Source organism: Neolamprologus brichardi, chromosome 16 (genome assembly GCF_056152115.1).
Source record: "Neolamprologus brichardi isolate AB-2024 chromosome 16, ASM5615211v1, whole genome shotgun sequence".
Lineage (NCBI taxonomy): Eukaryota > Metazoa > Chordata > Actinopteri > Cichliformes > Cichlidae > Neolamprologus > Neolamprologus brichardi.
In genome coordinates this window covers 7174620-7201269 of record NC_142119.1, presented here as the reverse complement: position 1 = coordinate 7201269, position 26650 = coordinate 7174620, and the positions used below count along the sequence as shown (strand labels likewise).

The 26650-nt window shown below is 40.9% G+C and overlaps 1 long non-coding RNA gene across 1 annotated transcript; it reads right to left on the bottom strand.

Annotated features, from left to right (window-relative positions):
* Positions 1 to 13694: 13694 nt before the first annotated feature.
* Positions 13695 to 16599, bottom strand: LOC148098131 (uncharacterized). The gene is made up of 4 exons (XR_015716569.1): positions 16520 to 16599; positions 15143 to 15298; positions 14279 to 14347; positions 13695 to 13797 (listed from the first exon to the last, which is right to left on the bottom strand). It is a non-coding gene; the product is annotated as an uncharacterized LOC148098131 (long non-coding RNA).
* Positions 16600 to 26650: the final 10051 nt, after the last annotated feature.

The following is a 26650-nucleotide window of genomic DNA, read 5'->3' as shown; positions in this document are numbered from 1 at the left end:
TAAATTAATCCAAGATTGACCTCAGTACAGCCAACGTACCATAAAGCAAACTCGCAGCAGCACAAACATTAAAACAGAGTTTCTGGCTGAAACTCTGCGTTTCTGCAGATTTAGATGCGTGCAGAAGATGTTGCCCAAATAATGAAAGCTGAATATCAAAGGTCTTTTCTTAGTCTGACTCTTTCTCACCCACTCTTTGCAACTGTTTGCACACACGTGCGTAGGCGTGTGTGGGCGGCAGTGCACGCAAATGAGCATACCACTATGAACTTGAGCTAGCGAGCTTTATTTTCAGTTTTGTTTTGGTTTTTGTTTCCAGCAGTTTCATTCAAAGACAGCTTCTTCTCACTTTTTAATGTAAAACTGGGTCGAAAGTCAGTCCCTTTATGTGTCTTATGTTTTTCTGTCATTTGGTGGTCTTCAGTGTCAAAATGTGTGACTCACTAGTAAACAAACACAGCTTAGAAGTGATCGCCTGCATGCTGCCGGCCTCTTCCTCAGGAGAATGTGTCCTTTAGCCTATAATACCCCACCTTCTGTCTGGGTGTCATCATTTCTTATGCTGCTAAGCTGTTATGTGCCAGACTTTTGACAAGTAATAACTTTAGTGTCTGCTCAAGAAACACGAGGTGGAATCTGAGTACTTCCCATCCCTGCTGCAGATCTCACATACACGGTTATCTCTGGGAGTATTTGGACAAGGATTAAACTTTTATCATGTTGCCTCTCTACATCACCTCAATGGATGTTAGCACATCCAATCGAGATGTGACTAAAGTGTCAACTTTTAACTTTAATTCATGGCATATAAATAAGAATTGCACTGTGTAGTTGTTATAGACATGGTCCCCCATGTTCACAGGCTCAAAAAGACCATTGACCGTGAAGCGTTGCAGTCCTGGGTCTGTTCTCCAGTGATAAAACAGTGGGTGATGTCAATGTCAGTTTTATTTCTGTAGCACATTTTAAGCAATACATGTGTTAAAAAACAACATTAAACCACAGATCAATAATTTAATTCAATAAAAGGACTGGCTGTTACAATGTTACAATCCCTGATGATGCATTGCTTCAAATGGAGAAAGTCTTGCTGGATGGCTACTTTGAGGAAAGGCAGCCCAGAAACTTTAAATAACTTTAAATAAAATAAATTGAGTGACCTGACCTGTTAAAAAATGTGCAGCAGTATTTTGGACAAACTGCAAGTGATGGAGATCTGGGTGTTCGCCACCCAAAAACGGAGAACTGCAGTGATCCAATCACGAGGTGATGAAGGCATGAATGCGTTTTTTGGAGAAAGAAAAGATTTCACTTTGGCAGTTTCACATAACTGATAAAAACTGGAGACGTGGGTGATGTGGTGTGCTTCACATCATGAGCTTTTTTTGCTCCTTCCCTCATTCTGGTGCAAATAAAAAAAAAAAAGTGCCGGCTCTTTTAGATGTTTTCTGGTAAAGTCCGATCTGCCCTCCTTGATGATGAGTGTAACCAGTGGTTTCCACCTTGGTGTAAACCTTCAGTCGAGTGTCCTTGACTTGGTTAAATGTTATGAAGCTGTTTTTCTCAACCACAGAAATCATTTTTTTATTCTGTCACATCTTCAGTCTTTGACTTAAAACCCCCCGTGCTGGTGTACTGAGACAAAAATGGAAAAAATGATTCAGCTGTCCAACAAATTATGGACCTGAAGTTTGTCTCTTATCTCTTATAGCTGACAGCTGGTCTCTGGTGGACATTCAGGTTCTGATTGAGCAGGTCGCCACGTCTGGATGTTATCAGTCTACTGAATGGCAAAAGTCTGCTGTTATCAGTCCCATACTTATCATCTGTCGGCCTCCTCATCTCCTCACCGGCACATCATTTCTAATCAAGGGTAACACTGTAACAGCTCTGGCAGAGTGTGATGCTGTGCAGTAGAAAATGCAGGTGTGTAACATGTCTCTTAGTTTGTGAAGGGGTGAATTTGAACCCAGAATGAGATCATTACTTCTGAAAGTTAAACAAACAGCATTTGAAAACCAGAGTAAAAATGTTTGCTGCGTCTCAGATTTGGAGTTGGATGGTTTACGGTTCTGCCTCCAGAAGCTGGACTCATAAACCCTCAATAAATGTGAAGCAATAATTTTTAGTGAAATGCAACAGAAATATGTGAAATCTAAGGATTGTTTATCCAAATATTTAATAATTTTGCAGTTGGCATAAACTGAATTTCATTCAATTTAGCATTTTATGCTGTAATTATGTAACAAAATTACATGGAAAATGAACATTTAATCAAACTAATTAAAGTCAGCATTTTGGACAAAAACTTTTTTTTATAAAAACACACCCACTCATTAACAATCAAGCTGCTGCTAGCAGGAAGTCGTACTCGTCCACTGCTGCACTAACGTGAGCAAGTAATTTATGCAGAAGGAAATCCTTTCAGCACATTTGTGTACAGCCTCATGAAAAAGTAATGCGTGTTTTCACGATAAACTCGGGATGCAAACGTTAACACGAAAACTCTGCGGTGACCTCATCCTGCAGGTTGTGACTGAACTGATAGTTATTACATAAAGTAATTATGTGAATTCTTGTCTGCACGTGCTTATCGCACCGGGGCTTGATAATGTTGGAGGGCATTAAGTCTCATGCAATATACAGGAAAGCACACACAAACACACACAAACACACACCATTAATATCGTTTAGCGAGCCTCCATGCATACAGACTACCTGTTTAAACCAATCATTACCTTGCCACCAGCTCATGTGTAACACTAAAGAGAAGAAGAGCGTGATGGATGGATGGACTGAGGCAGATAGGGAGGGGTCAGTGGAGAAAGGCAAAGAGGAGAAGATGGATGTAGCCAGAGTCCTGTGTTATTGCTAAATCTGGCCTGAACCTGTGTTTAATAGATACCCACTATCAAAAAGAGCCCATGCACTTTGTATGACTGGAAGGACAGTTTGAGGAGATCAGGGATGAGACAAAGGGGAAGTGAGGGGGACAGTAGAAGAAGGATGGATTTACCTTCCATAACAGGACGACAGTTTTCCCGGGAAAAGAAAGGGATGAGTAAATAAACAGTGAGAGCGGGATGTAAAGGGGGACAGGTGAAGGGATGAATGTTTTCATTTAAAGGAGGAGAAGTGACAAATGGGAAGAATATGTGACACAGAGACAACAATGGCAGGGTGTGGTGCTGCAGGGAGAGGGAGAGAGAGAGATAAGGCGGAGATAAAGAGTGATGAAAAAGTGCAAGAATGGGAGGGCTCACACTGGCACGAAGGATTAATATGTTGTAAGGGAGGAGAAAGAGAGGGAAGGTACACACTAAGGATGAAGCGATGTTGGATTCGGGGAGATAAATGATGGACGCTGGAGGCGGGAGCGTGGCGGGGAAGGCTCGATGAAAGGAAGGAGGAGTGAGACAAGGAAAGTAATGAAGGAAGGAACGCCGATGCCGTCACACTTAAATTAAATCACTCTAAAATGCTGCATTTTTCACATTTTTTCAGATGCGTTTGCATCCTTCAGTCTAATATTGAACTGTATAATCAATGAGATCCAGCTTCTAGGCTGCTTTGTCCATGATCCGCTCTTCTTTTGCTCAGTCTGTTAGAGAGCATGTGACACCGTTTGATTGGCGGGTGTGTACGGCTTCATGACATAGGTTACCATGGGTGACATATTTTATTTTACTCTAATTCTCAGGCTGCTTTTTCAACAGCTGGCCAGAAATGATAAATGTAAATGTAAAATACAAATAAAGGTCACAGGAAACGTTATCACCTCCACCAAGGAGTTTATGTTTTTGGTAGCGTTTGCACATCATTTTGTCTGCAAACATGAAACGTTTTGAATGAATTCTGGTAAAATGTTGTAGAGTGAGGTCATGTTAACGATCCATTAAAATCTGGCTTTCATTTACTCTTCATGGACATTGTTATGATTTATTGGTCAAAAATTCACAGAACGCCTTATAACTTTGAAACTATGACTCTTACAACTGTGGTGTTTATTGGCAACATACAGAAAGTGCTGCATGAAGATGTAAAATGTGTCACATTTCACAAAACTTTCACAAAATGTCTCGTCTTTAAATCTGTGCCTAAAGTTCTGCTGCCCTAGTTTGTATCAGTAATATTTAGTAATGATGCTGGTGCATGGGGATTCTAAATATCACATTACAGTTTGTATCCAAATATCATTTCACATTTGACCTCTGACCTCACTCTTATGTTTCACATCTACCCTGTTGCTCAAAGTGACCCTAAAATGTGCGACATCTTTAAAGAGAATGAGCTGCTGAGGTAGAAATATACTGTTGGACACTATTATTATACGCTGACGTTCTTCATGTTACAATTATAAAACAAACCTACTATTCATTACATACGCCTACGTAATGTTTGTGTAATCAAAGTAAACATCTGTCATCTCTCTTTTCTATTTTTTTTTACTGCACTACAAACTTCTTAAAGAACCAGAGAACGAGCTGATGGATGGATGGATGGATGGATGGATGGAGCTCATGATGGATGGATGGATGGATGGATGGAGCTCATGATGGATGGATGGATGGATGGATGGATGGAGCTCATGATGGATGGATGGATGGATGGATGGATGGATGGATGGATGGAGCTCATGATGGATGGATGGATGGAGCTCATGATGGATGGATGGATGGATGGAGCTCATGATGGATCGATGGATGGATGATGGAGCTCATGATGGATGGATGGATGGATGGATGGATGGATGGATGGAGCTCATGATGGATGGATGGATGGAGCTCATGATGGATGGATGGATGGATGGAGCTCATGATGGATGGATGGATGGATGGAGTTCATGATGGATGGATGGATGGATGGATGGATGGATGGAGCTCATGATGGATGGATGGATGGAGCTCATGATGGATGGATGGATGGAGCTCATGATGGATGGATGGATGGAGCTCATGATGGATGGATGGATGGATGGATGGATGGAGCTCATGATGGATGGATGGATGGAGCTCATGATGGATGGATGGATGGATGGATGGAGCTCATGATGGATGGATGGATGGATGGATGGAGCTCATGATGGATGGATGGATGGATGGATGGAGCTCAGGATGGATGGATGGATGGATGGATGGAGCTCATGATGGATGGATGGATGGATGGATGGAGCTCATGATGGATGGATGGAGCTCATGATGGATGGATGGAGCTCATGATGGATGGATGATGGATGGAGCTCATGATGGATGGATGGATGGAGCTCATGATGGATGGATGGATGGATGGAGTTCATGATGGATGGATGGATGGATGGATGGATGGATGGAGCTCATGATGGATGGATGGATGGAGCTCATGATGGATGGATGGATGGAGCTCATGATGGATGGATGGATGGATGGATGGAGCTCATGATGGATGGATGGATGGATGGATGGAGCTCAGGATGGATGGATGGATGGATGGATGGAGCTCATGATGGATGGATGGATGGATGGATGGAGCTCATGATGGATGGATGGAGCTCATGATGGATGGATGGAGCTCATGATGGATGGATGGATGGATGGATGGAGCTCATGATGGATGGATGGATGGATGGATGGAGCTCATGATGGATGGATGATGGATGGAGCTCATGATGGATGGATGGATGGATGGATGGATGGATGGATGGATGGAGGCATGGATCTTAATGACAGACACCACCAATGATCAGTATCTATTTTAATGTAAGTGCAATGAACAAAGAGCGTCAGTGTTAACCACGGGGACAGAAAAATGTTTCCTGTGACTCTTTCACAATAAAAGCAGCAGATGTGTGAAATGTTCATTAACACTAACTTAATAGAGCCTTAAAATAATCACTTTGATTTATTTGTTTCTTAAACTACACCCCTAAGTACTCTGCGACTGCATACACACTGCCCGAGGTGCACCTCCCCACAAATAACAAATGTAGTTTGCAGCGATAAAGACCACAACAGCTGTGATTGGATTGCTTCATACTAATATGCCATGTAAACAGAGTGCATTGATTAATGCAAATCTGATGTTTATGTAAAGCAAAGTGTAATATGTGAAGGAGCACCACTGCATGTGGCCGGCTCACAACACTAAACCAACAGCCAGTAATCTGCTAATGTGCCACGTCCCGTCTTCATAGTCCTGCTGAAGTATAAAGTCTGAGCACTCTTCTCTTCCCTGCATCACAGTAAAAGCGACCTTTACTCATCAGCACAGTTTCATGAGCACAGTGTTTGGGATGAGTTGTGGAAAGTTTTAAATGAAGAAGATGAAGAAGGGTGAGCCTGAGCAGAAGAAAGAAGACTTTTTAAAATGTGTGCTGGGGTGTAAAGAGAGGTGAATGAAGGAAAGAAAGGGGAAACAATGGATTGATGGATGGCCCAGCCGTGACGTGTCCCTGAGTAATGGTAAACCAAGGTGGCAGAATGGACGGAAAGAGCTGAAAGGGAGGAGGCTGAGGCACAGATGGATGGGAAGGGTGCCATGTTGCTTAACTAATGTCTCCCAGGCCTGTAGTTCAATTCCTTCTCAGAATTAAAGCTCCATCTATCACCCCGGCGTGCCTCGTTAGCAGTGAAGCCTTAACCAATCCCAACGCAACCATTTACATTTTAAGTAAGATGGAAGACGGCGCTCGTGTCTGTCTGTCTGTCTGCGTCTTTCTCAGTCCATCTTTTAGCACTGCGCAGTCTCCTGAAATATAAAACGCATATATCCAAGTGGAGCAGAGAAACTTTCAGAGAAACGCTCATAAAGACAGAATATTATATTCCCGCTGGATTCTTGCTCGGTCAAACAGAATTGCTTGAAATCAGTTTAATTAAGGTAATAACAGACATACCATTCATTACACACTTTATCCCTGCTTGGCCGTGCATATTCATTATTATTATGGCGCACATGATAACACAGTACACAGCTCTCCCCTAATTAAAATTGCTCTATTCCTTTTTCAGCTGCTTTCCTCCATTATTTGTAATATATATGTATATATCTGAGTGCCAGGCAGTGGCCTAGCAGCTACAGCTAATAATGCTGGGTTGTATTTCACACGATTCAATTTCAGTGATGAACGGCGAAAGGTCTTAATTGCTTTTGCTTTTGTTTTCTATGAAGCTGAGTCATGTTCTAAAGACTATGAGGGAGATAGAAGCACTTTCCCTCCTTTCAAATGTACAGCGTAATTATCAATGTGCTGGTTGGTTTTTTAATAGATTCATTTCTCTGAATATGATTACATGCTCTCGTATGCTTCGCCAATGTTTTTGATCACACATTCAAGAAAACAGAAAAGAGAGAACTTAGCTTATTGAACTGAGCCTAAGTACTTCTGCTGTGGCTTTTTGTGCTTTCTGTGTTATTTATTGTGGTTTTAGTCGATGGTTCTGTTTTATATATTTTGGTATTGTGTGTGTGGAAAATGCTGTTTTGAATGCTTTACTTCCTAACTTTGCCCTCAACTAGCTTAATGAGCTACGCTGACAGTCCAGCCCCTTTAAGAGGAGGAAAAATGGCAGAAGAGCAGGATGACACTGCAGCAAAGTGCATCCATGGCAGTGAAGAACCGTCACTGGGAAGATATGATTGGTGAATGGGAAGCCCTGGAGGAGAAGGCGATTCAGCAAGCATCCAGCTGTGGTGGGTGCCAGCGGCAGCAGGCCCAGCGTGGGTCAACAGGGACACAAAGAAATTCCTGGCAGCTATTATGGCAAGACGAAGCGTGGATCTGCACGGCGGTCAGTGACCCCGTTTCAAGTGTGAAGACCTCACCAATGGCAGGCCAGTCGTGCTCTAATAATGCTAATAATGCTGCAGCCAAGTTTTAAGTCTTTCCTAAATTCATATTGTCCATCTTAATGGAATCCCCGGGGTTTGAGCCAGTTTCAGTGGTTTTCTATCGATTGTGCATTTCCATCAATCCATTTTCTTCTGCTTTTCCAGTTCAGGGTTGCAGGGAGGGGGCTGGAGCCTATCCCAGCTGTCAGAGGGTAAAAGGTGCACCATTGCAGGGATAATGCAAAGATAAAAACACACCTACAGCCAGGTGTGGTGTGCGCAGGAGTAGCATGGTGATGGGGTTATCTGAACTGCTGATGTGTCCAGGGTGTAAAATGTAAAATACTTCTTGCCCAACAGCAAACGGTGATACGCTTCAGTCCTCCAGGACCCTGTTAGGGATAAGTGGGTATGGCAATAACCGAGTGGACGAATCCTTTATTCCTCCATGCCTCGATCACTCCATCTCTCTTTGGCATCTACCGCTCTGTCTCTCTTTCCTTTCTCTGCTCTTCCATCCATCTCCATCATCACTTTCTCTCCCCCTCCATCTGTCTGTGTGTCTGTGCTGACGGTGGCCATTATTAAAAGCTGCCCTGTCAGATATGTCGCTCATAGCCCTTATTGATGTCCCTTCATTACTCATTATCCTTGAGTGCCTGTATTAATGCTGACTGCCTATAAACTGGTTGGCACATGTACAGTGTGCATGTACAGTAAACACTGTTGTACACAAAAATCTGCTGCAGCCGTGGAGGTTCTGGGAGATGTGCCGCGTTTTTGGTTAACGCGATATTAACCTAAAGGAATTTCATGGATGAAAGGGAGGCTTGCAGGGGGATATTTTCTTCCTTTTTTACTGTGTTTAATCTTAATGACCCTTCACACACACTCTTCACTCAGTCGTTACTGTTAACACAGGATGGGCTCTGATTTATAGGTCGTGCTGTTTATCCTGCAGAAACGTCCATTTGCCTCATGTGAGAAAGTCATGCACAGTGTGTAAAGTTATATGACAGATGCCTTTTATGACTCCAGCACTCATCCTCCTGTTTGCAGATGCATTAGTTTTATGCAGACCTCACACACGTACGCACAGAGGCGACTGCTTGTCTGTGTTGTGTTATTGTTTGGTTACATGCCAAAGAAAACTAATGCTGGCATGAATCTAACAAACTAAAGCAAACTAAAAGCTCAGTAAACGAGCACTTCTCCCAAAAGTTCAGGACAGAATGATCCAAACTGAAATATTCAGTCTGCACGGAAGCTTGTTTTCTCCACTGAGAAAATAAGCAGTTTTTGCCATTTATAAGTCAAAATTTCAAGTTATTATGTCAAAATATTAACAGAGAAAATATTGAGAAAATAACTTTCAAGTTATTAAGTCAAAAATTTGTGATAATGGGCTGAAATTTTGACTTATGGATGGAAAACACTGCTTCTTCAAGCTTTCATAATTCTTTAGTCTGACAAGACGACTAAAAAAACGTCCTGATGTACCTTTAATGGGACGGAGGGCGTGCTCGCAAACATTACTACTGTAGTTATTCTGAGGTTGTACGAGTAAAACAATAAAGAGACTGTGGGTTCGAAGTCTCGCAAACTAATTACACTGTGATGAATTTGTCTTGGAACAACAAGCAGCATCTGAATGCTGCCTTGTCTCCTTGACTGATTATCCTGAACAACCTTCCCTTTCATCCATCATACATCTTTATGGTTTCTTTGGGGAATCGTTTCTGTGTGCACGACGTGCTTGTGTGTATCTGTGAGTCTCTCTGTGCGTACACATGTGCGGGGCAGTGGGTCGGTGAGTGCACGCGTTTGTGTGTCAGAAGAGGTGTGGTCGGGCAATTAACCAGCTGTGCTAACGATCATCTCACTGCAGAATCACACAATGTTTTACAGCGCCATACAGCGCTTTACTGCCTTTGTTGTCAGGGTGATATAGTATTCTCAACCATAAAGTGCTGATACTGGGTGATTGTTTTGGCCTCTCCAGGCTAGCTCCTTTTTATACACGCACACACACAATGCAAATTCCCTCTCTCTATCCTTTACCCTCACACACATATACACACATCACCATTCTTTTATGGCTTTTGTCTTTTTTATGGCCAGTGTCTACTGGTCTGCCCCGGGACCAATCTCAAGCCGTAGATCTCCCTTATCATAAAATGAGTGTGATGTGGAGTAAGACTGCGTTAGCCTTGCTGGAAATCCTCAATCTCCTCTGCAGATACAGCAAACCTCTACAACTCACTCTTTCAAAGGATGGCAGGAACAACATAACAGGGACAAAAGTTTGGCCGTGTCAAGGATGTTCTCCGAGTCATTTCCTTTTTTGTTTCCTTTAGTGAAAATGAAAAGGGATGTGCTGCAGCTGCGGCAGCCATACTAACAAGAACCCAAAGTGCACAAATGCCATGCACATTATGTTATTTAAGCAATCTTGCACAGAAAACCAGACAGATAAGTGCTCATGGCTTGGATTTAGCACAAGGCTTATCTGCAGAAACCCGATGCTTCTGACAGGACTCTGCATGAAGTCAGACAGTGTCTCCAATTTTTCACATAAAAGCACAAAGATTAAACTTTAGCAAAGACCACAAAAAGCCTGATGAACACATTCTTCTGTCAGACTCAACTAAAATGAATCAGTTTGGATCAAAGGGCTTGCCCTGTGTTTGTTGTGGGTTTGGCGACGACCACCAGAGCAAGGTGGCGACCATGAGACATGGAGCACGGTGATGTGGGTTTGCATGAGTGCAGAAATGTGCAGGTTAGTATTGGTCATGATGATAACTTATTGACCTGATGTAGTGTTTACAATATACTGCAACTACTGAAAAACTGCATCATAGAAGTATCATAACCCTAGGGAGCAAAAATGTTTTCTGTTGTCAAAACAAGTTTAATAACCAAAAACATCTCTTACAATGTCACTACAATTACAGGTTACAATTTTATGTTTATAACTGAAATAACTCAATTATGATTGGCCGACTCTGTTAAGATTGTACGAGCATGTTTTCACAAGGAAGCCAGAACCCAACATAGCAAAAAACATGTTTAAAAAAAAACTGCTTAGCTCTCATGGGCTAAAGAACAAAATGTGAAATCTCTGACCCGGCCAAGTATGCGCTCTGACTTGAATCCAATTCAACACCTTTGGAGAATTGTAAAGTGGTGTGCACCGTGCAAAAAAAACCTCCCTCCAGCAAAGAGGAGCAGAATAATCTGGCAAGAAAGGCAAAACATCTGCATCCAGCGACTTAAAAAAACATTAAAATGAAAAGGAAGCGTGGATCTGCTGCTTAAATATGAATATTTTGTTCTTGCGTTTTTTATCAGTCGTGTCATTTGGAGGTTTGTTAACACAACCGAAACACAAAGGATAGCTGTCTCCTTGGTAACAGCATACAGGGTGTCTAACTGGTAGAATAATAAACTTCCAGAACAGTTTGACAAATAGATGCATAATGAGATCAAGTAAAAATATTTCATGACAGTGTTATTTCTGTATGTGATTTCTTTATTTATTATAACACTCGGTTATTACTGCTGCTGCAATAAGTGTGAAGAACAGGTGCTACAATGAACTTTGCCATTATAAAGAGACATTATGAGAGAAATCTTTAAATAGAGGTTTACAGCAGTTTCACCTGTGAGGTGGCAGAAATATCTACATCCTGCACGTAAATGTATTTATCACGCTGACCTCTGAAATTAAAGGTTGTTCATTTTTGTGAGTTTAAAGGCAAATGAAGGGACAACAACTGAAAAATAACATAAAATAACATAAAATCACTGCAAGCATCATGAATGATCTTTTATTTGCATGACTTTAAACTTGAATCAGTGAGTATAAACAAAAGCTGCCATGTTGACTGTGAAATAATGCGTCGTAAGAACTCCAATCTCACACAAAACCCTCTTCTTCACACGTAAGCGCACACTCGCAAAGCACAGCGGGCCCCCCAACAGCAACAAATGCTCCCCCTAACAAACCATTAGAGCAGCATAAGCACCGCCATAAACCAACCCTGGTGGTAACATCAAGAAAAGTTTGCTGACAAGGAGCTCGTTAATGTTGTTTGTTGACTTTGTGTTGATGTTGTTTACTGTCCACTGTATCTGCTGCGCACATTAAAAAGAAGTTATACGTCAAATTATTCCCTTCCCCACTCCCTCTTTCCACAAGCAGCCGTGGACATTAATGTGTATTTGTGCAGGCGATCGTGTGCTTGAAATGTGTGAAACAGAGTAATGGCGTTTTTGTCTACGCGCGTGTGTGCATTAGTGTGTGCGTTGGTGTGCGTGCGCGCTCCTGCCTGGGCATTCTGGTGCATGGATTTTTGCGTGCACGCCTTTCCGCCTGCTTTACGACGTGTGTTTTTTCAGGCCGCGTTTGTGCGCGTGTGCACGTGTGCTGCACGGGGTCTTAATTAATCTCTGTCATTAATAATTTAATCATGGCTTTTTGTTTAATAAACAGTTTGGCAGTGATGTATTGCGGCTGGGTCAGGTAATTTGATTGGCGGTGGAAATGAGCTGGGTATGCATATGTCTCTCTCTCTCTCCTCTCTCTGAGATATTACTGCTGGCATTCAGGACCGGCGAGTGTGCGCGCACACAACAGGGGGAGGGCAATTACGCTAAGATGCCATAATGATCAGTGATGGATGTACACTCTAAGAAATAAAACGTTGGATTTAATTGACAAAGTTAAGGCAATCTTTTCCACAAAACCTGGTCAATTAAACATAAATCAATATGGTTGTTATCTGCAATTTCAATGGTGATGTATATCAGAAGTGAAATTGTTCATTAAAAGCAACAGCTTTCCTTTCATTGTTACTATTTAACACCATTAATTAGAATTTAAACACTTTGTTCATTTTATTAACTGTATTGCTTTAGGTTCAATTGACAATATTAATTTGAATTTAATGGCACCATTTAGATTGTGTTTTGGACCTAATTAATTTGATTAATTATGATTTAATGAATAGTTTCATCTATATGCTAAATGTTTAGGTACCAACAAAACAAGTCTAGAAAGGTTCCTGAGTTGTCATCTATACATTGTAATTAAGTGTTTGGACCTTTCAGAGGTCTTCAGCAAAGGTCTAACACTTAACTACACAGTACAGGTGACAACTCAAGAACCTTTTTACACTTGCTCACACGTTACCATTTATAACATTCAAGATCCTTGCACTTCAATAGAAAACTCTTACACCAAAGCTTACATAAAGTGTAAATGCAAAAAAAAGGGTGCTGCATCAACAACTTTATTTACGGTAAGCCTTAACAAGGCAAAGCTTCTACAGGGAACAACACCACATAAGGCAATATTAAATGCTTAAAGTGCATGACCAAAATTTAAACATTGGAAACAACTTTCGAGTTTCAACAAAGTGACATTGTAGTGTGCCGTAAGATGTCAAATCCATCTGGGTAATTTTGTCCCCAGTTCAAAAAACTCTGAATTATGTTTTCTTTTCAACAATCAAAAGAAAAATGGCATTCAGTAAATCTCTTAAATATTAAAAGCTATGACAAAATATTTACAAACAAGGATCAACATATATATATTTATAAACTTTTAAACAGTAAAACAGAGCACTTATTTTGGGGGACATTTCGATCTAGAAGAGTCATTGCGTCTCCTTTTGGCAGAGTTTGTTCTTCAGCACTTGTATTTTGTTAGACAGTTTTTTGTCTTCCAGTCCCATGAGCAGCTTCTGGAAGAACTCAAATGTGTAGCGAAGTGGCTTTGGGTAACTCAGATTGAGGCAGTAAATTAGCCCAAACAAAAGTGCACACCCGCTCGCCACATCGAGAAGATCCGGCAAGACGGTGCATCTCTCGATAATGATGCCAACATCTTCAAGGGAGTCATCAGGCTGTGCTCCTTCATGGATTATTTTATAAACACCCAAATCCGTTCCTCTCGAGTTCTTCAGCTTCCATCACGTTGAAATCCTGAAAAGGACAGAAATATTTTAAATCCCTTGTATTTTGGTCATCGCATCATCTGTCAATTCACTCCATTTTAGTTAAAATGGTCCACACTACCCTAATTACACATATCCCTGAATGAGACTGAGGAGAACAGACCAAAGAAAAATGTGGATTTAAGACTATCACCAAATAAAGACCAAGTAGAAGATACATGAAACATGGACAGAGGGCAGAAGGAGTATGCATTAATAATATTATCAATATTCTGCTGACCAGGGTTATTTTCTTTCGCATAAAACAATGTAAGTGAATGGATACTAAATCCTAGTATTTCCCATGCACTTTATTGTTGTAAGCTAATTTAAAGAAAACTGATTGCTGCCAGAACAGGAGAATGCCTGGGCTTGTTTAGAAAATACATTTTTCAACATACAAAACTCTGGGAATTATGACAGTCAAAATTTTACTGAGGGGTGGAATATCCCTTTAAAAATAAACTTACCATGTACTCTTTCAGGTATATAATCACAGCTTTAAGGATGCATTCACGCTTCACTTCGATTCGGGAACTCTAAACAAAACAACACATGCAGCACAATTACTTTTTTGAAGTTTTTAGAGACCCCCACAGAACTTAAGTCAATTTTTATTGTTGTTTAACCAATTCATAATTGTTTCTAAGTAATTTTAAACATGCTTTTTGCAAGCAAGTAGTATTTTGTGTTAGAGAATGAGAAGCTTACCAATTCATTCCCATAAAGATTATAAGTCATGAGTCCAATTACACTGATTGCGATACATTGGGTCGCGGAAAATGCAGCTTTAGCGTGGTGTACCACCCGAAAGAAGGAAGAAAAGTGTTGTTGCATAGGAGTGTTGTTCAAAGGAATCAAAAACATTTTGATAGATATTTCCAAAAATTAATGACAAAAACTACACACTGTCACGTTAATATGAGGTATGCGGGCTACCACCACATTTGCAGTATTTATACCAAGTTTGAGTGAAAAAAAAAATCTATTGTGTCACTGAGTTGTGGCGAAATGTGAAATGTTCTCTGCCTTTGTCTTTTCTCAGTGTAGCTAATTATTCCTTTGGACAATTAATGAGTAACAAAAAAAAGAAAAGAAAAAAGCTACAATGCCAGCAGCGGCACTTATGGCCTCTAGGGGCATGAGTTACTTAGTTCTGCTTTGTGTCAGGACCAAATCCAGAATATAAGCCAAAAGCGAGATGAGAAGTATAACGCAGGAGAGAACAAGCATAAAATGACCCAAGAAAGTTAAAAATACAGGTTAATAACCAGACCTGAGATCAATCTGCAACTAATCTATTAGTTACAGAACATTTTAACAAGACAGAATACCTGTGAAATTGCAGACAACGCTGCTGTGATCCGCCGCGCTGTTTCCCCTCCTTTTTTTCGTAGAATCTTCATCAACTGGTCAGAGTACTGGTCAAGACTGCTCATGAATGTGGACAGCAGTGGAACTGTGGTGATTTGGGTGAACTCCGCATTGATCTACAAAGTTCAAAAATAAAAATTTTTAAATAGTTCAGCTCAAAACAGGACTAAATCCAGACCAAACCTGATCTAATCCCAGACAAAAAGTTCTGGTGCTGTCCAGGTTTGATTTAAAGAAAAAAAAAAAAGGGGTGGGGGGGGGGGGGGGGGGGGGGATCGATTAATCAGATGGGAATGTGCAAAATCAATTACGATTACAAAAAAAGAAAAAGATTTTTAAATTGACAGAACATTTATTCCAACATGCCACCCATAACCCATGCAGTACAAAAATCACAAAATGCACAAATTTTGCACTTTAGTTGTAAAAGGAAACTCTGACATGTATCATGCTAGCAACGTCCTGTTTTCCCAAAATCGTGTACAGTGACACACATGCAAAGGGGTAGCACAGAGATGGTCTAAACTTAAGAACAATCCTGTTTCTTTTAAAATGTATTAATAATACAAGTTAAATTTCCAATGCTCCAAAATTTCTATTACTCATTTCATAAATCTGTTCCCGTGAGCACGTTTACCATTATATACCGGAGCAGCCCAGTCTGTGAACGTGACCCACTTGCCCCCAGAAATAAAATCAAGTATACTGGGTGGTTAGTGCTCCGTTTGTGCTGGTAAAATCATCGTTTGTATCGCTCGGTGTCCAAGATATTACGAAAATGGCCCAAAATAGGTCAAAACATGCCACAAAATGCTCGGGTGCGAGCGAGCGTTTCCTACGACGTCTACATCACCCGGACGCTCACTCGCGCCCGTAAGCACGGGGAGCGTGCTTGACGCCCATGACGTCATGGCGAAAAAGTAAAACATTAATAATTGGAAAACCGTAGCAGCACAAATGTTAATTTTAATGCACGAAGATATGCAAACTACGCAGTTCGCGGTTCTCTTCAGTGAAACTGACGAGTATGGACTCGTCAACAATCACTGCACATGTATCCCAATTCTTGTTCGGGCTAACGTTCTCCTAACTTGATAGTGCAATAAAACAAATAAAACAAGTGTGCTATTCGGCGTTCGAATGACATTTTAAACGCAGATGGGGCAATATTCAGACGCGCAGTAACGTCGAATATGCAAATGAATGTTTCCAATGCTAGCAAAATGCTACAACCTACAGAACACATACGGCCCACATATTTACCTGAAAAATATACGCCATATATTATCACAAAGTACTAGTTAAATTATATTCTATTAAAAATAGGAAGAAATTACCTTAACTCGAACGGATGAATCGTGATTAATCCCTCTTTCCAGACACGTGGCCAAAGCACACTGTGGCGTAGATGAAGAAGGTCAACGCGTATGCGCGAAGATTTTTTTTTCATTCTCTGCGCATGCTCAGAAAGGATGTGGAAAGGGCTCTTTGGATTTAATTAAATGTGTTCAATAAATTGGAAATATCAATATTATTTAACATTAAATCGGTTTAGAATTAATTAAATCAAATTTAAAAATATTAATTACACCCATAAGATTAACAATTTTAAGTATATTGAACATAAAACTATGAATTAATTTTTAAAAAGCCCATGTTTTATTTCTTAGAGTGTAGAGAGAGCACATTTCAGCTAATGGAATAACACTGTAGGAGGAAAAAAACAGCAAAGAAAATTTTTCAGAATTACTTTATATTACAAAGTACATTTCCATCAATGTCTCCTCAACTATTATTAAGGTGCCCAAAATGTGCTTTTCCTCCTGTGTGCTCCCTGTTCTGCCCCAGTACATTTAATGAGGCCGAGTTCGAGGCTATTCCCAGCTGTAACACTAGATGGCACTGTTGAATAGTCTGCGTCAATCTGCAGCTCTCCCAGTGATGTTTCACTTCTTCCTCTCTGATTTAATCTACTTTCTGCTCTGCTATCATTCCCGTCTTCTCATTTAGTTTCACACACCTGCAGTTAATGTGTTTATTCACGAGTAGCATGAACAGGACAGGAATACACTGCTGGTCAGTGTAAGTAATCTTACACTGATGTTTTAAGTAAACACAGTAGTGTAACATCTAACCAGCCTGTTTAGAAGAATCCCAGAGTCTAACAGTTACAATTTGAAGTGTTTCATCAAAGAATTATGAAGAGTGTTTTTGCAGAATCTGTGCAGTTTAGCAGGGTTTCTGACTTTTGCTGCCTAACCACTCTATTACAGCTTACAGCTCAGACGGGCGTGCTGTGGCTTTGTCCGTCTGGTCCGTGGGGATCCAGAGCTGTATTATATATAAGCCACTGTGCAGATTTTGTGTACATTCTTTTGCGAGTTGTGCACAGACCATACTGTAAGTGTGTAACGACTGTGAGTATAAGGATTAGGATTTATTGTAGTGGTAGCAGCCGTCTGTGTGTATTTTCTGGGATCTGTTTTTGTGGCAGCACAACAAGCACTACCACATGTTAGCGTTTGTCTAATTTTGTTCTCTTAGGGCCAAAAGAAGCACAAAGGATTTGAGGAAACATGCAACAAGTTCCCTGCAAACCTTTTAGCTGAGCATTGCACGTCTTCTCAAGCCCCTGAAAGTGTCAAGGTGTTTTAAATTTTCAAAAATATATAAAAACCCATAATTTAATACGAGCAGCATGGGGATTAAAAATCTGCTTCAATAGATCCTGCTATTATATAGGAGCAGACATGCATTCAGCTTTCCACCTAAAATCAAAGGTACTCGATGGAGTTAAAGGCTGATCTTCCCAAATAATCTTACACACAGCCTCAAATGTTTGTATGCAGGTAGACAGACATGTATGTGCTAATACATGCGGTCCACACTTGTATGTTTCTCTGTATAATCCTCTGTTTATTTTCCTGTTCTTCTCTGTTTGTCCAGAGAGTTTAAGACCCCGGCGACGGGAGGTCCAGCACCAGAGCGCTGTTACCTCCTGCTGTGTGGAGATGAAGCCTCTGTGATTTCAAACACTGTAAGTATGTCTTGTCTGTTGTTATTGTTTTGTTAAAGATGACCTTAAGTGTTTTGAAAAGCATCTAAAATGAAATTTATTTTTATTATTATCATATGTGTCCTTCATTTGGGTCGACACTATTTCAGCTGGAAATGAAATATGAATGCTAAATTAAAGTGCGCAGCTTTAACTTGAGTAGATTTTATATCAATATTAATATAAATGTGTGGGAGACGTAACCCTTTAGTTCCCAGATTTCGTGGGTTTGCTGCTAGCTCAGAGCTGATGAGAGTCAAAAGTTGGCATTTTGATTTAACCCTTCATGGCTGCACAGCAGCGTTCGATGCCTCTGCAGTGTGGAGGCGTGCATGTTTACCTGTCTGTGATTAACACAGCATAAGGCTGGAGGATTTACTACAACAGGTTGGAACTAAAAAGAAGCAAACTGCAGTTCTTAAAACATAAAAGGAAACTGTTAATGTTCTATGGACTGATCAGAGTGATGACGATTCATTAGACTAATTCATTCAGCTTGCATGTGTAGTTAATGTTTGACAGACGAGATAGAAGACCGGAAATCAGGTCACAAATAAATCCAACGTGTGATAAAGATGAAATGAATGATTTAAGGAGATAAAAGCCAAATGTTTCTGTCTCAGTCAGATCTCCACAAGCCACACAAGGAAAGGCTGGGGCAGTTGTCCACTTTGCCCACTGCATCTCATCACAGAGGCACGAATCACAATGTTTAGCGAAACATGGCAGCCTGTTTATTATATACAGCAGATCAGCTGCTACTTACGTCAGAATTTGGTGTAAACACTATAAAAGCATGGAGGTTAGTGGTTTGGATGTAAAAATGTGGGGAATAAACTCCACTCAATTCTATTCAATTCAATATTATTTATACAGCACCAAACAATAGTCACCTCAAGGTGCTTTATATTGTAAGATAGCCCATATGGAAAAGATATATATAAATCTTATAAAGTTTGTATCTGTCTTGTGTGAAACTTGTATGAAAAGCATACAAGAGTAAAAACAGATATAAGATCCCTTGAAAAATTATATAATGAAACTTGTATGTTTTGGATACTTACTAAAAAAATATATGAAAGTAATAAGAAAGTGGCCACTTTCATGTGTAAATCATGTAAGCCTTATATGATTTACTCATGAAAGTGGCCACTTTCATGAGTTAAGTCATATAAGTTTTAACTATTTCTTTTCCATATGGGAGACCCTACAATAATACATACAGAGAAAAACCCAACAATCATATGACTCCCCATGAGCAAGCACTTTGGCGACAGTGGGAAGGAAAAACTCCCTTTTAACAGGAAGAAACCTCCAGCAGAACCAGGCTCAGGGAGGGGCGGGGCCATCTGCTGTGATTGGTTGTGGTGAGAGAAGGAAGACAGGATAACTGGACCCTACAGAGGTTGCACAGGTAGTTCAGCTCCTCCAGGGTGGCACATCAATGTGTACCGCAGCCAGAAGGTTTGCTGTGTGTCAGGAGCCAGGCTGTTACTCTACCAGGCCGTAGAAGATCCTTAACCCATCAGCAGCACTGGTATCTGCTCCTTTGTTCAAGGAGGAACAGGATGAGCAGCGCCAGAGCTACAAAATGACCACCAGCAGGAAACTACCATGACTGACCCTCGCCAAACAATAAGACACAGACTTCATGATGGTGGCCTGAGAGCCCAGCATCCTATCACAGCGCTCCTGAAAACTGCTGCTGACCATGTTCATCCCATTACAACCACGGTGTACCCATCTTCTGATGGCAGGGTAACTTTACTGCTACACCAGCAATTTCAATATTGACATCAGTGACCTCGCAGTTAAAGAGCAGTGTACTGTTTAGATAAATGTATTTGACCATGAAGCACAGTGGCGCTGTCATCAGCACTGTGCTGTCACTATTCTGAGTTTGAGCCTAATGTTCGCTGATTATTCTTAATTAGCTGTAGGTTTTATGTCAACAGGTGGGATGTGCTCCACCTGTAGCCCCATTTTCCATGTTCAAATTCTCTGGATTGTTTAAAGTTTGGCTCATTTCCTGTGTTACACCAGTGTTACTGTCATGTGATAACAGGAAACACACTCAGCTTCAGTAGAAGTTACATCATTAACTCTGCGTTTACCTCCTGTTATGAGTCTGAAGCCATTTAATTCATTTAACACACTTCCAAGTAGGAATGAGTGAGCTTTGACCACTTCCTGTTGTCTCAAATTGGACATGGACATCAAACTATGATTGTAGCACTATCTGCTGCACTAAGCACATACTCTCCTCCTGCTGGCTGAAAACGTTTGGAGGGCTTGGAGAAGTGTGTGTGTTCGCAGTGCCCTCCATATAGCTGTACTTGACAATGTGCCAGCAGGTGTACACTCAAAAAGAGGAGTGTACGTATGGAAGCACATCTCACTTTAAGGCCGGATTGATTTGATTCCTTATCAGCAGTTGTGAAAGCAGCTGTGTTAGTTTTTCTTCCGCCATCAAACAAAGAAACCAAACTTTTGTTTTTCCACTTTTTTCTCTACATTTAAGGTCAGCCAGATTAATTTTGAGTGCACAGACCTGCAGCAGTATATGTCTTAGTAGAATATCTTGCTATTTCTGAGTCCCGTGATATTTAAGGAGGACCGAGCGCACTGATTTCCAGATTGCACTCTGAAACATTTGCTTCCCTTTGCACAAAGACACAGGAAAGATAAATGTTTTAAAAGCAGAAAGCAAAGCATCACAGGGTCAGTGCTTCCTCTCCACAGAACTCCCCCATTCTTCAGTTTAGATAAAGATTTCATGACTGCACATAGAAGTGCATTACAATAGCCCTATATTTTCAGTCTGAGCGGTTCTGCTGTAATTGACCCATGCCCTACTACACCGGACCACTGCTCTTAGTCTTATAGGTGCAGTATACAGTACTCAGCACTCATGTACGGTTTGAGTTGTGCGACAATTCAAAGTGTTTTTTACAGTAAACTGTTAACTATAAATCCACCAAGTAAAGAATTAGAGTGGGTTGTCCACTAATATAAAGGTCGATGATTCAATTTCCAACTCCTCACATGAAGACGAGTCCTTGGGCAAGACACTGAAAAGGTTTTTAAAAACTACCTGATGTGTACGTGTAGACAGCGAGAGTGCTTTATGTATACAATCAAAGTGCCCTGTGGGTATGTGTGTGGATGCGGCTGGTAGTGTAAAGTGTTTTGAGTGGTCAATAAGATTTGAAAAATGCTCTACAAATGCAGTCCATTTGCCTTTTTCTGCTATTCGTGTCCAAATTCGAATGTTTTCCATCCTTGATATTGAGTCAACATTTACTTTCCGCTTGAAAAGCATCAGTAAAATGTTGCTGCCTTCATCATTTACAGATCCCACCAGCTATTGTCAGCTCGATTTTTTACATCTTGTACCGCATTAATTCAAAGAATGCATCAGTATTATGCACGCGTCTCAGTCCTCTTTATCTTATCAGTCCATTTTTCCTCAGGACGGGCTCTTAATTGCAGCAAGTGCAGTAGATTTGCTATCCACGGCATCTGCGTGGAGAAATTTAAAGGCCAAGTGGGACATCAAATCCCCCGAGTGTGTTCTGGGTCTGTTCTGGGAAATCTTCCCAGTTAGACATCCCGTGAAAGCTCCACGGGGAGGTGCCTGCGAGGCATTCAAACCCAGTGCCCAGACTCTTTGCCGGCTTGTTTTAACCAAGACGTGACTTTTAGTCTGCAGTTACCGCGTCTTTGATTGCTGAGTCTGTGTGATAGGCAACAAGAAAACAGTAAACAAAGTCTTTCTCACAGTCAAATCAGCACTAATTTTGATGTTAAATAACACTGCTTAAAAGCTTCCATCGTTAGGGCCAATAGCTGTTTTTCTTTCTGTACTCGTCAGAGCTGAACAGATTAAGTGACACATTCTTCCCTCGAGAGCGTCGACTGCTTTGTTAAACACGTGATTAATAAGACACACAGTGTGCTGCAGTTTTGGTTTGACGGTGCTGATGATGCAGAACTTACACAAACTGATACACATGTATTTTTCTTTCCACATAAAATGTTTGTTTTTTTCCTGAATCTTCAAGAGGATTAGACACAATTATTTTAAAATGCGTGCCTCTGTGTGAAACATGCTGTTTGAGTCGATGTTTTTGTGTGTAAACGCTCATTTATGTGTGCACAGCACCGCGAGACTGTACTCGAGTTTGTGTGTGTCTGTCAGAAAGGCTCATTAGCTGGTGGATTCACAGTTGTAGGTATACAGAGAGGGTCCACTGTCCCTCTGGAGAGAACGACTGAACAGATGTTTACTGTGAAGAAACTGTGCAATAAAACAGGACAGGACAAACAGCTGAAAACACACAAACACACACACACACACACAGCAGAAAAACATTTACACAGAAACAGAAATGTGTAATGACAAGAAAAGCAGAGAGGAAACCATCACAAACACACAAACATGATGTAGCCTGCGATCGTTACCATCCACATTTTAACATTTTGCTAAAGCATCATGTCACGAGGGAGAAGTGAAAAGATGTAGAGTGAATGGATGAATGCCTCGTCACATATAACAGGTTACTGTCATGGTTGTGTATCTCCAACACATTTGTGAAGACAATTATAGACTGAGAGACACATTAACCCTTTAAAGCCCATCATAGAACCAAGTCCGCCAGAGTTTATCTTCATATTTTCACATACTGTAGTCCCATTTCTGGGAGCATTTCAAGTTGCTAAATATCAATACAGCTGCTATATCTCAAAATTTAATAATATGTATGCATTAAGCCCAGAGTAACTACATAAATTGCAATAAAAGTGCAATAAACTACAAAGAAATTGAAAATTGTTTTTGTTTTGTTTTTTTACACATATTTCAGAGGTTTATCCCTCAAAACTGTAAATGCAAAAAAAAATTGCACAAAACAAATTTCCAACAGTGTCTTCATAGTTACATTTTTGAGATTTTTATAAACTGCAGGAAAAACAAAAATAAATATTTTGTGCACAGTTTGCAAAAGAAGAGAAACAAACAGCACGTGCATCAAAATAAACGGTTTCCAACAGTTCACTGTGAGTTCTAAGCATTCTGGAAACTATACAGAAAGAATAACGTCAAACAAAACTTTTAAAAACACCAGTAAACCTTTGAAAGGCACCGTAGGGGAAAAAAACTACGTTTCCCACGAAAATGACGTCACTTCCGGTTTTCGCAGGTAATGGCGGACACGTGAGTTTGCACATTTATTTGTAGGAACATAGGAGGTGCTAACAGCCGATCGTATCAGCAAAGCGTGTTTGTGGATTATAATGTTTTTGCCTATGCCAGCGCTTTTTATGCAATTTTTGCAAAGCCATATGTGGAAGGAAACTGCCACGACAAGTTGAATGCGACCTGGGACAAGTTGATTGCATCTTAAGTAAGTTTAACTCCTCTGGTTTCACGTGCAAAAGATTTATTGCGCCAGCTTATTTGGTTGCACTTCTACTGGGATTTTAAAATAGTTACACAAAACAGAGCATGCCCGCTCCAATAGAATGTGCTGTACAAAACTGAACTGTCAAGAAATTAAAAATATGCACAAACAAGGGGAAAGTTTGGGTAAAGATGGAAATATAATTTGGTACAGTCTAGATTAGTTACTCTCAAAACATTCCTTGGAAAGCAGAAGGAGCTGAGCATGATTCCAAAATAGTAGTAAAAATACAATTTTCTGGAACACTATCAGAATATGTCAGTAAATAAGATCAGTCATCTTTTTGGCTGCTGGCTTGTGTCAGTGTCACTGCTGTGTCTCCCAGCACAATCTCTGGAGACAGGTGGTCACTCTGGGAGAGCTGGACAGGGCCATAGAAGACCCTAAACCTGATACAAAATGACCCCCAGCAAGCCACAGGTGAGGTACTGTACTAATAGCATGAATGACACCTGGACTTTACAAGTGGGGTAGTGCCATCCTGGTGGAGGGTTTGCCAGAAGGTTTGCTCACTGCCCGGCACCATTCAGCTCGACTGGCATTTGCCATAGAATACCAGAATTAGCAGGTCCACCATTGGCACCCTGTGTTTTTCACAGATGAGAGCAGATTCACCTGAGCATGTGTGAAAGACGCGAAGTCTGGAGAAGCTGTTAAGTGTAATATGTTAAGGACAAAATCACGTAACTGTGGTCAGTGGAAACAAAACTCGGTTACCTTAATTTTTTGGCTACTCTTTCTTGTTGTTTCCTTTCATATATAAAAATCAAATATTGGAGAATCCAGCCTTATTTAGTTTTTGCTAAAATGGACCCAAACCTTAATTACTTCTTTTAGCTCCAGCAGTTTAAAAAAGGAGGAAAACAACAGCAGAGGAAGAAAGAAGAGAACCTGAAACCGGAGCAAACGGATGGAAATATAAAAGGTGTAACAGGGCCGACATGGTTGGGAAGTCATGGGCAAGAAGGTGTTTCAGCAAGCATCCGGCTGTGGTGAGCGCCAGCATGGATCAAGTGGGACACAAAGCAATTCCCAGCAGGTGGAGCTTGTTATGGAAAGAGGAGCCTGGGCTGTGTGCAGTGGTCGGTGATCCCTGTTTTATGGAGTTTCTCCCAGTGTGAACGCCACACAAAGGGACGGGCCGGTTGTGTTCTACATGACAAATAAAACTGTCGAGGGTTTACGTTCATCTCACTTGTTTTTATCTTTTATTATGAAAATTTTTATTGTATATATCCAGCCATCCATTTTCTTACACTTGCAAGGTTGCAGGAGGCTGGAGCCTATCCCAGCTGGAGTGAGGACACACTGTGGACCGGTCACCAATCTGTCTCAGCGCTAACACAGGGAGACAGACAACCGCTCACTCTCACGCAGTCACCAGTTAACCTGACCTAATTAACCTAATGCAAGTATCTGGACTGCGAGAGGAAGCCGATGTACTGACAGCACACAGATGGAGCTGACAGCCTGAATTCAAACCCAGGACCTGCGTCTTGTGAGGCAACAGTGCAAATCACCACAACATGAACACAAAGAGAAAAAAGAAATGTCCAGATATTTTTTTTCTTCTAAAGATGTTCCAGTGTAGCTTCTTTAAAAAACGACAGCTTGACACCGAGCGAGTGGAGACGAATGTTACTGTGAAATAGAAAAACCTTCTCATTTTACTTATTTTTGGCTTTTCTATTGTTCTTTTTGATTTCTTTATTTATTCTATAACTGACTTCATCTTTTACAGTGATGCGCAATAGAAAATATCACTGAACTGTAATTAAGGTTTCAAGGCGTGCTAAAAAGCTCATTCCGGACTTCATTAAATGTGTTATCAGGCCACGTAACTGTGAAGCACACCACAAAGAGAAGACAAGAAAATTAAAACTTTGTTAGCAATTTTAGATAATTAAACATCACGCATGCTGGGTCATGACAAGAGCCGGTCCTTTGTGCTCTGATTGGCTTAATCAGCTTTTGAAGTAGGAAATTACTCCTTCAGTGAGATTGTGTAATTTCTTAGAGTGTGAGGAGAATGGCTTAATCAAATATAATCAGAATAGAATAATTAGGACTTATCTACAGCATAACGATACAATGGAATACTCTTTACAATGAGAAACAGCAGCTTATGGTGCTTGTGGATCCGATGCATAAAAGGATCTCCTCGGTTGATGTGATGTAACCCGTCTCGTACCTGTTTTGGTGCTGAGCACAGTTGTGGCAGGTTTTTTTGCAGAGAGATTCTTTTGATATTAAAAATCCACATTCAAAAATAAGAAAAGGCGCAACAGAACAAACAGTCGACACACACAGGCTGCAGGAGCGACACGCAAAATACATGCAAGTCTCTACACGCTGGTTCGCATCCTCCCAGCTAGTAATGGAGGCGAACACACACACACACACACACACACACACACACACGTGTCTCAGTCCCTCAGTTGTCATGGGTACCCAGCTGACTAAAATAACCACGGTTCTTTGTTCAACCACCTGTACCACTCTTACCACACTCCTTTCATTCCTTTTGTTTTTCTTTTCATATAATTGCCATCTCCTTACGCTTATTTACTGTTCCCTCTGCCTCCCGTCTTATCCGTCCATCTATCATTAGGTAAACTCTCAAACATACACCTATTCTTACCACTCCTCTCCTCCGGCTTTGTTCTTTTCCCTTTCTAATCTTCCCAGCTTCCCCTGACTTCTGCGCACACCCACACACATACAGGCACAGACTCACACATATAAACACAGGAATAGGCACCAAACCCTAAGCAGAGCACAAAGGGCTCACACACAATCACAAAGAGCACACACAGAGCACACACAGTGCCAATCCACTTAACCAAACCACTCTCTTCCTGAAAACGGCTGATTCGAGCCCCCGCAGCCCCTAATCATCCAATCAGGGGCAGAGCAATCTCCTCCCCACTGGGCCTATCAGAGCCCTTCGT